At 37.9% G+C, this 11,686-nt stretch overlaps 1 non-coding gene across 1 annotated transcript; it reads left to right on the top strand.

Moving 5' to 3' along the window:
• Positions 1-2,853: 2,853 nt before the first annotated feature.
• Positions 2,854-3,003, top strand: LOC113240601. Its single transcript, XR_003311257.1, has one exon. It is a non-coding gene; the product is annotated as a U12 minor spliceosomal RNA (small nuclear RNA).
• Positions 3,004-11,686: the final 8,683 nt, after the last annotated feature.

Here is an 11,686-nt window from a genome sequence, read left to right as displayed (position 1 = left end):
GGAATAGCACTCGGCCACAGTTAATTAGTGGAACTTAATGACTCACCTCACCTGCTGCCGTCGAAATGCGGGATTATTTCACGAATTTATATTGCAATGTTTTCATTATGATCCCTTATGCGAGGTGGTAGATGTAAGAGTATAGTTTGTTCGTGTCATTTATTCCTATTTGAAAAGTTTTGCTTTGCTTATATATAGGGTATTCCCTGTAGCACAGCAACGATGAGTTCTTTAATTACATCGAGTATATAACCAAAAATAGAGACGAAATAAGGGCCATACATTCCTGATCAGTTATACATCACTTATAATTTCAACTCTCGTTTGCACTGAAATATAGACAGCGCCAACAACTGACCTGTGTGTACGTCTCCGTATATTCCAAAAATCTCTAACAATGCTGTTCTATTCGGTGGTGTGGGGAAAAACAGCAAAACATCTAATTGCAAACTTAAATTTCATCGGTAATTAAATATTAAATATGTAATTTTGCAATTTTCTTCCATTAAACAAAGCTCAAGTTAACTGGTCGTTTTCAAGTGAACCAATTGACGACACCTATTGACGACACCCGTCAATTGTTTCGAATGGAAAATTAAGGTTCTCCGCATTTCATGATCGATATCCCAGCAAATCCGTTCGGTCTCTGTTGGCGATACAAATTCATCTTACTGTGGCTTTTGCGGGAAGCTTTCGCTATCAGGCCACAAGATGTTGAAATAATATTCCACCTCCACTTAGGCTTCTCAAATGTAAGTCCACCTTCTAAAACCATATGCAACTTATTTTTGAGAGGCAAAAGCTGGACAATTTGCAGCGCTTTGTATAGTGAGGGCTTCTGAAACACCAATTTGTAAAATTTATAATAATTAATTTTTTGTCCTATTTCTTGTTTTATCCTTTTTTTATTTTTCTAGTTGGTTTTTTAAATTTCATGCTTGCCACACCCGTACGCTCCCACCGACGCTCCCACCGACACGTTAACACTGACACACAACTTTTTTTTGCTGTTGCACATTGCTTTTTGCTGTTGATGCACCACATCGCGGTACTGTTGTTGTTTATTGTGTATATTTATTTGATTTCATACCTTTTTCTTATTTTGTATGTTTTGTTTTGCGTTTTTTTTGTCTTCTTTTTTTCGTTATTTGTCGTTTCATATTATTGTGTGTGCCTCTGGAAAGTCAATAAACGTATTCTATCTATCTATCTATATTAACCAATCGGTGCGCAGATGTCACCGTAATGATATAGCACAATAGTTTTCAAATGAAATGACATTTCGTCTCTATTTCTGGTTATATACTCGATGTTTAATTAGGTAGTCAATGTGTAATTTAAACGCGGTTGTAATCAGTTGGGTTAATTTCAATGATTATAATTATAAAATATAAGTAGATATTTGAAAAATGTAGTAGTAGTAGTAGTTTGAAAATATTTACTTATTATTCGAAAATTGTTTCTTTGCTTCTTAAATAAGTAAGGTTTTTCTCAGACCTTAGTACTTTCTTCTTTACTTTGACGTCTCTTAATTGTTCAGAAATGTAACACTCAATCGATGTTTTCTTTCGTTTACAAATTATTATTATCACAGTACAAAATTTATTTAGAATTGAAAACTAAGTTCTTACAGTACTTAGAAATGTCTTCGAAATTTGGTTTGTCAGTCTATTACTATCGTGGATTAAGTGGTAATAATTATCAATTTATAATATATCCAATTTTTTGAAAGAGTCATTAAAAAACTGCCGACTAGGGCGAACTTACTACAACCAAGTTAAGGACGTCGTAAAGAAATGTCGTGTCAAGATTACCTACCCTTAACCGACGAGAGTGTATGAAAGCATTGATGCATGTAGATGAGGTGAAAGACGTTTTTCAGGATCATATCAAGTGGAAGGCTGTGGTATCTTCCTCCTTCGATGTGAAAAGGGCGTGAAAACATGTTCTCCCTTTGCCGGATCTGCGTTTTTTTTTATGATACCAAATGACGGGACGAACTAGTCGTGCGGTGGTTGGTAAGCTACGCACTTGTTCGTTGCAGTGCCACTCAGAGCTTTAAATCGCAAAGATCTAAGAGGCTGCCATTGCACTCGTCGCCCTGTGACATAAGTTGACAAGTCTCATGTGCTTGTAATTTCACCAGCACCCGTACCCTTCTAAACCGGAATGCAGTAATGCTCACATTACTGTCTGGCATCAGAAATAGCAATAGTAATGTAGCAGTACTTCCCTGGACGAACACAGGAAACTTCTACTTGCTACTAAAACTACTGCCTATTTCACATAAAGAAAACAGGATTGTAAGACCTCCATCCCTAAGGTCCATAGCTTCCTTAGTAACATCCGGTCCGTCTGTCTATCGAATTGGACATAAAAAGGTGCCCTTCAACTAATAAATTGGCCTGTGCAAGGTCGTGAAACCATAAGGGGATTCCACAATTTTTCCGACGTTATAACCTCATATGCGGAACCCCAAAAAGGGCGGCAAAATTTACGGTGCCCATAAAAGTTACGATATACGTGACAAAATTATTGTGTAAAGATATGTAGGTAATTAAAATTAATGGTATTTTATTTGTTTGTTAAATTATATCCTCAATTTTGTCGCAACCGAAAAAGGTATATGATTTTTTGAAATATAAATAACTAGGAGCCATTATAAAACAATAAAAATGTAAATAATAATGAAAACAATAACTAAACAAATGAATAAGAGCTGCTACCACGTACGAAATGTATTAACATTTAGTTCCATTTGACACCAATAGATGGCATTACTAGTACCCTGAAACGCGCTATCGTTTTGTTCACACTGATTCATGACTTCACCGTGGATGTGTATAGCAATTCGTGCCTCAATCTAATGAGTAAGGAAATTATTGGGCCTTGGTGACTCTTGGCAATGTCCCAGTAGGGGCGAACGTATTTTTTGAGGGTACAGGTCGTCCCTTTGAGTTGTGCGCCTACTTTGCACGCGACTCAGGTGAAGCGATCTGCCTCGTTAACAACAACACAACTTGAAAAGCCTTTGTTTTTTATATCAAGTAGAGATGGGTCGTCGACGCGTTTTCCGTTAACGAAACGCAACCGTCCATCGTCGACGATCAACTAGTCGGTCAACTAGTTAAATTTGTCGACTAGTCGATCATTCAACTTAAGTTGATTTTCGTTCGTAAGATGAGTTTAACTGAATCAACTAAAGTAGCTTTTGAGTATATGAACTATAGTTTTGGAAATTAATTCATTTCCAATGTTTAACATGAGCGCGGCTATCGACGCTTTTAACATACTGCAATAGAGTTTAATTCCGATAAATTCAAGGGCATTGCGTCACAACGGGCGCAACGTCTCTCTCTCGCTCTAGCGAATTAACTACACCTTCATCTTTTTGTACATTGAATGCACTATTGCAATAATAAATAGCATAACAGACCTATCTTACTTCATCGCACATATTCAAACATCAACTTACACGTACAGTTTAAAGTTCAAAATAATTTGTATATGTAATTCTATGTATAATTCGACTAAGTCCGCACGTCGTCTCGTGACGCAGAGCGTTGATTAACGCGTGGACTCTCCGTTTAACCGTCTACGAATTCTACTAGTTAACCGAAGAACGGTACAAACGTCGATTGGACGTGAACAGTTGATTCGACTAGTTCGTTCATTCAATGCCCGCCTCTAATATCAAGCGTATGCAACATAAAACAGCGAATGCAATCCGATTGTGTCTTGTGTAAATAATTATTAATATCAATGGTGATAGTATTATTTTCCCCGTGACGCGCAACGCGTAAAAAAATCAATTACGCGTGTAAATAAAGAGTTTCGACGTTGTCGCGTCAAAATTTCGCTTTCTTGGCTCTGAGTATTTTTAAATTAGGTTTAGGAAGAAATCTCGTTTCAGGACATCGTAAAATTTTGCTGCTGTGGCAGCCTAGTAGAAAACGGTTGTTTCTCAATAAAAAAACCTCTCGCTAACAATAAAAAAAAACATTGTGACAACACCTCTGCATGTGGAAGATCTCCACTAACCTTGCAAAACTTAAAATCACCAACCCGCATTAGGCGACACGCCTATGACACTTGCAGTGCCACTCAGAGATTTAAATTGCAAAGATCTGAGGGGCACTGCCATTGCACCAGTCACCCTGAGACATAAGTTGACAAGACCCATGTGCCTGTAATTTCACCAGCATACTTACCCTTCAAAACTGAAACGCAGTAATTCTCACATTACTGCTTGGCGGCAGAAATAAGTAAGGTGGTAGTACTTCCCTTGACGAATGCTTTCATAAGGAGCTCCACTTCTACTAAGATAGTACGAAACCAGAAACAATATTTCTTGAAGATTATAACTGTCAAGTAAACTAATCACTACTGATGTAAGTTTAAAAACAAAAAAGTTATTTCAAATTGTAAGACACAAGTGTTTCCCTTAAAATGTCGATAATTTTTCTCGATAGGTTTCGAGAGACTGGACTAATTGTTATTATCTCATAGATATCTCGCAGTTTATGTCGTTCCCGCGCAAGTCACGCCTTGTCATGCGAGCCTTACAGGAGTGAATTAAGTAGATCTCTGCTGACCGCATTGGAAGGCAAAAGAAGAACGTCGTAACAAAAACTGACAAGTCACAATTTGACTTGTTCTTTTTTGATGCCAAATTTATGCAACCAACCGCTAAATCCTCCTTAAAAATATGTTTCAAATGCAGAATCCAGTGAGCATAACTATCATTGCAGCAATCTGTGACAAATACATTCGATCAAACTAGATGAAATTAGAATCGAAATCATTATTTTATTTATCAGTTTTCTTTTCCAAGGCTTCAGAGATGTATGTATTCCAAATTTTAATATTATGGTAAAGCCCTACCTCAATGTGATATGTTTCATCAGGGGTATGTATAATGCCTGTGATGACACCATCTTCTAAGTGCAATTTCACATCCGAGGCAGACTCACCAAAAACTCTACCCGTGTAAAAATTGTCACGATCTGTGATAAACATATTTTTTTATTGAATTTGAAGTGTTTAAAATTTTATCACACCACATTGCTCACAAATAGTGTACAGATGTGGTGTATAAATCTTCCATAGGAGCAACAAAGTCATCGTCGGGATAGTGCAAATCCGCATATGTAGTATTAGTAAAAGACGAGTATCTGCACTAAACCACATTTTACAGAAGAGGAAGTTAATGTTATTACTTAGTATTTAATTAAGATAATATACAGTTACTTAAGTACTAGAAAGTAAAACTAGGATTTTTAAGGTATATGAATAAATTTGGGTCCCCGCGGCAAGGTGCCTAAGATGCTGGCAGCGTTCCCCCTTTGTATTGCTATGCTAATTCGTTGGGCAAGGTAGCTGCCGGCCCTTGGGTTTCCCAGACAGTCAATTACTTAGTTATTTTATAGGTTGCCTAGGAACTGATAACACTAGATTCCCGTATCACGCTAATTTGGTTGCCTCGACATTTATATATTTGATTTGGTCACTAAACTAACAAAATGGAAACTCAGAATCCAATGTGTAACACAGTAACACGTAATTCCTCTATACCCGACAATATTACACGAATAAAACTAAACTAGGTTTTGAACATTCTTAAGCAGTCTGGAAGTATACAATGTCGAAAGTAGCTTTCTAACTGAAGTTCGTATTAGGTAACGTGTGTCGTTACTGTATACAAGTACCATATTCTTACTACAATCAAGAATCTAATTAACTGACATTATTTAATTACCATTCACATTTTTCTCTTCGCCAAAAGTAGACTTACGATAGATACCTACATGGAAAGTTGCGCACATGGAAGTTTCTGACGAAACAAGTGGCTGTGGCGGATGCAAAGTTCGAATCAAAAGCCCAATTAAAACTTGAAATGCACGAGAAATCCTCCCTTGACGTGTATGACACTTGAACTTTATGAAGTTTTATCAGAATTAGGCGTTCTTCCACGTCCACCCTCCTCGTCCTCCCGCGGTGACGTCGATGGCGGAAACATGAGACTACATGAATAAATTCCTACTGTCGCGTGTCTCTGTATCGTAGCATAGGTTTGCAAGGCAGTGACGAGGCGTCCATATAACTCGATTCCCACCGGCTTGCCTAAAATTTTCCGCTTATTAGGTACGAAAAGATTATACTAGACAGCGTGCATACGCCACAACTTAAAAAACACTATTATATTCAATAATAAACGCGTAATATCTTGTCTCGATGCATCTCGACCAATTAGCGCGAGGTAAGCCGGAGGATCTGCGGGTTCTATTTCATTCATGAAATCTATGCGCTCTTCCATCAAAACTTGCGCACACATTCGTAAAAATACGCTTTATAACGTCCAAATAAATGGCGGCCAATAAGCCGGAATAAATCGGATTATATTCGGATAGCGTTCACGTAAATTTAAACCTTATTCTAACAAGTTACAGTTTAATTTGTTTCAATGTCAGAAACGTTGCCAGATGTAAAACTTTCTTAAAATAATATAACAAAATGTTATTACAATAGCAAATTAATGCAACATAATATGGTTAATTTGCATTTTGTAAATCTTGACGATAAACAGTATCTATAACTATTTGGGTGTTTCTTTTTAATAGGGCTAATATGTAGAAGGTGATGGTAATCCGTAGGTAATTAAAATAGCAACACTTAGAATTCATGAGTTTGTTTTTTTTTTAATTCGCTCTGGGCCTTTTGGAGGGAAAAGTGTCGTTTTTATTTTGACTTACAATTATTTTGTGAAATCTAGCTTAAAGTGGAATAGAATAGTGCTATTGTGCCTTAATCGAAGATAAAAACGCGAAATTTTACGAATCTCGAACTAAAATACCTGTATCGGCCCGTTCTAAGGAATCCCGAGTCAATCCAAGCACGCTGCCTCAAATTGCCTATCCTCTTTGTGGTGGCCATATTTACAGATACTTATATAATTAAACGTTTATGTTTTCGGCTGAAGGACTTTATTTCCATGGCCAGCAATAAATTTAAAAAAAAGTAATCGCCAAATGTAGTAAATTACTTTAAAAACTATCGTTATTTTATGTGTAGAATAAGTTAACCTGCGAAATGAAGGAAACTAGTATCTTGTGTGCTAATGAGTGTTGTGGTTAAACGTCGCCAAGGCGTCTTTTTAACGGGAAAAGAATTTTTGTAAAAGTAAGTGTTTTTTGTTTCTTCAAAAAGTTAAAGCTTCAGCTTCTACCAAGGAAAATTTTCACGCCTTACCACTGTTGCAAGGTGTCGTTTATACCATCATAAACGGCAGTTGCGTTGTCGAGCAAAACTATTACAATGAGAGATAAAACATGGAGCAAAGAATGTTCATTCTGTGAAAGGTTAGCTAGTATGAGCCGTTAAGTATCCTTTTCTAAACTCAATCTAGACACTTGAATTGCTGTAAACAGTTATGCTTAGGCATTTGTAAATGACGACCTAGTAGTAGCAGAGCTTTGTTTAAGAGTTCGTCCAGGGAAATACTGCCACCTTGACCATTTTTGCCGCCAAGCAGTAATGTGAGAATTACTGTGTTCCGGTTGTGAAGGGGAAGGACACATGGAACTTGTCAACTTATGTCTCAGGGTGACCGGGTGACCGGCGCATTGGCAGTATCCTTCAAATCTTTGCGATTTAAAGCTCTTGAGTGGCACTGCTATCAGTGGCGGACTTGCAGATTTGGCCGCCCTAGGCCCCAGGCCACGTAGTCAGTACCAGCCGCCCCTTTCTCTGCACTCATCATAATATACTGGTAGACTACTGAATTTCCCTTATTGCTAATTTTTATCGAAATTGATTCAAAAATTTACTATTTTTGTAGAACATTGATTTGATATATCTCTGTCAGTTTACGGGTCGCACGCCAGTAAAACGCCTAGCCAGTATGATTTTTTTCCGACATCTTCAACATTTTATCGTCATATTTCAGCTAACTTACACAAAACCTACAAACATTATACACTTAGACCTTCGTCATCAATGACTCTGTCTATTGGTGGAAAACGCATGAAAATCCGTTCAGTCGTTTTTGAGTTTATCGTGATCAGACAGACAGACGCGGGTGCGATAATAATGTAGTGATTATACATTACATTAGAGATATGTAACATATCTATATTTTATACATAAAATGTATGAAAGCGATTTAGGAAGATAATTGTTATACGATGTGGTGCAGTGCGGCACGCCATAATGTGCGTGAGCCTTTAGAATATTTATAAGTTTGAGTTATTTCTTTTTATTGTCAGTGAATATTTTGTTACGTCCGGGCCGCTGTAGGCCCGGGCCTATTGGGCTTTAGGGCAAATCCACCACTGACTGCAATTGTTATGGACAGGCGTGTCGCTTACCACCAGGTGCACGATCTTAATCGTCCCTTCACTTAGTGTTATATTTAAAAAAACACAAATTCCAAGGAACTGAAAAGTGAGTGCCAGGCTTCGAACCCACGGCCTCTGCTTGAAAGGCGGCAGGTCAAACCATTACACTACCAAAGTTTATTGTTTTACTACTGTCCATTAATGTGTTGCAGAATTTGCCGGAAGCTGTTGTCTAAACATTGAGATGCGTGGAAGAGCTTTTGCTCGAACCTTTGTCCTGTACTTTGCGAAGGCTTATAAGGGAAATAAAGGATTTTTTTAAACAAAACAAAGTACCTCATAAATTTAAGCGTTACGGTTATTCACAATCCGCAAACATACTTTGTTTAAAATGTGGGGGCGACAATAACTCCGCCTAAATTGTCTCCGTGGCTGAACGTACTGAAAATACGTGCCTTTATTTAGCAAGAATTATCTATTATTTCCTATCTCTGGTATAAAAAAGCCTTAAATCAAAATTTTCATCTCGTAAAAATAATACGAACTGTATGAAACAGTATTTTAGGAGCCTGTTGTGTAGCTGCTGGTAGGCGAATAAAACACTGGTTGTTCAGGAGTCGAAGGCTATTGCTGTGGCTTGCTAACTTGGTGTGGCTTGCTGTAGCTCGACATTTATTCAACGAATCTTACTACTTGTATACTTTTTTATATCTTAAGAATAGTACAAGTCTAAGTGAGTAAGTAGTACATAGAGATGTCGCGGCGCGGCTGCGCGCGAAGGCATAAATAGGACCCACCGCGCGCTCACCGTTCAGTGTAGTCTTGTGCTTAATCGGTCACTTTCGGGAGCGCTCCCTTATTAGTACAGTCCGAATAGTGTACTAGTTCACCTTATTAGTACTATTAATTCTATTAGTTTACCAGTCTTTACGGAATAAATAATGCAAGAATTTAGGTACATACTAGTTGATTTTCCTTCATACTTTAACAGGCTTAGGACTGTCATTTCATTCTACAGCGTATGTAGAATAAGGCCTAATTTTTCAATAGGCAAATAAAATTTAAAGAGAAAAATATTGAAAAAATAGTCCTTGAAATGGCGTATTTAAAAATTTTATGTTATTATATATGTATATTTTATTTTATGTACAATGATAACTTATAACTGTAACTTTCAATATCGCAGTTTTGAAAAACTTTTAAAATACGAAAACAAAACAAACTACCTACTGCGTTATTATTCTAAGCCTACAACAATATTACAAGCGAAGTTACCTCTTGACTAGAATTAGTTTGTATGGACGCATTAAGCTTTAAAACGCTTTTACGCTGCAAATTTACTAAACTTGTCATATTGTTATGCAAATGAAGCGCGAAACAGCGCTGGACAGGTAAGAATACCATAAAAACTCACAGCACTGTAAGCTGCTTCAATTATTAGTGAATACAGCCTTATCTCGCTCACTCTCGCGTTGACTAAGACGCGTTCCCACTCTCGGACACCGAGGCATTTGTTCGTTCATCATTCGTGAACGACACAAGACTTCGATAGAGGAGATGTTAGTGACGGTGTACTAATAGACTTAATAGTCCGAATGTACGATTAAGAGCTAGCGTTCAGAAACGTTTCCTTTCGGACAGTGTCGGGAAACGTTTCTTATTCGGTCATCGTTCGTGAACGACACAAGAATAGTTCAGTGCACGCCGATGCGTTGAGCGCGGCGGATGCGTGGATGACTTGCAGCTACAGTATAAAACAGAAAGCCCTGACTCGGCCGTTTAGAAAGGCTGGGAGAGGATCGAAACGTGAAAACAACCTATCTAGGTCGACTTACTTGTTAGCAAATTCTCAAGTAAAGACTTGGGTAAGTAAGGTAACACTTAAGGCACGAAAGAAAACAGCTTAATACAATTCACTTTCAATTATTTATTTCCTTTTAAGCAAGTAATATACATGATAGTTCGTTACTGAATTACATAATAAAAAGACAACAGTTAGTACATACCTGTATAAATTAACAACCTTTATATACGGCACCCACAGTATTCACAATATTACCTCTGTCTAGGAAATTCGAACACAGACTGCATAAATCTTCTTTTGTGACCATACCATCAAGCTTCGCCCCACCACCGTTTTGGTAGGTTAACAGACTGCGATTTCATTGGTTAACGCTTTTGGTAGACCGATACTTGATTGATTGGCATTTCTTTTAGAAAGGGATTTAGATACTTTTAAATATTATTGCTAAACTGACATACAGAAATGATATCAGGCAGGCATTAATTTAGACGTACTTAAAAAATATATATAATTAATATGAAAAACCTTTCAATTATAATAATAAGTCCGAGTCGATTACGTTTAAGGTATGACAATAATCGATACAAGTTCTAATTTGTATTCGTTACGCTAACATACTGGACGAAGACCGGTTGGTTGTCTCAGGTATCGCTGGATCGACGCCGTGGATGCGGAACTGCGCGAACTACAAGCCATCAACTGGCGAGAGATTTCACAGGACCTAAGAAAATGGCATCATTCGTTTCGGAGGTCGGGACACATTTTGGGTCGCTGTAGTGAAACAATTTTTATTTTCTTAGGATACCATTTGGTATCATAAAAAAACTGGTGTGAAACAATACGCCTGTCCACACTTGTTGCAGTGCTAATCATAGTTGTGAGGAGGACTGCCACTGCGCTCGGTACCCTGAGACCTAAGTTGACAAGACCCATGTGACTGTAATTTCACCAGCACCCTTACCCTTCTGGGTAATTACAGTCACATTACAGGCTAGAGAGACAGCAGTCTCTCTAGCCGTTCTCAACCATATCGGTGTAGGCCTCCGTCAGTTTCTGCCACTTTTCTCGTATCTGTGCCACCTGTATCCAAGTCAACCCAGCCACTTTCTTTATAATCTTCCTTCTAATCGCATCCGCGGTCTGCCTCTGGGGCGTTTTTTAACCCAAGGCCGCCATTCGAGGACCGCTTTAAACCAGGAGCCATGCTTTCGAGCAACGTGACCCGCCCACCGCCACTTAAAAGCCCTTCTAAAGGTAAGATGGTAGTACGTTCCTAGACGAACCCTTTTACAAGGAACTCTACTGCTTCTCATAGCCAATGTATATGTGAAATTTTTCGTCTTTTCTATTTAAGCGTAAAAAGTAATCAGCTAATTTCCTTTGTAGATTCTTTAAACCTATCTCCCGAAAATTTGTCATTTTGCAGTTGTGGCCTCATTACACAAAGGGTGAGATTTTATTTAAATGATGTCATTATTAGGTACGTTGTTCTCCCAATTAACCAGTTGGCCTATACACTGATTTCAACTTTCACGATTCTCACATA

Source organism: Hyposmocoma kahamanoa, unplaced genomic scaffold, assembly GCF_003589595.1.
Source record: "Hyposmocoma kahamanoa isolate Upper Pololo Valley unplaced genomic scaffold, ASM358959v1 157, whole genome shotgun sequence".
Lineage (NCBI taxonomy): Eukaryota > Metazoa > Arthropoda > Insecta > Lepidoptera > Cosmopterigidae > Hyposmocoma > Hyposmocoma kahamanoa.
This window is presented reverse-complemented; position numbering and strand designations above follow the sequence as displayed.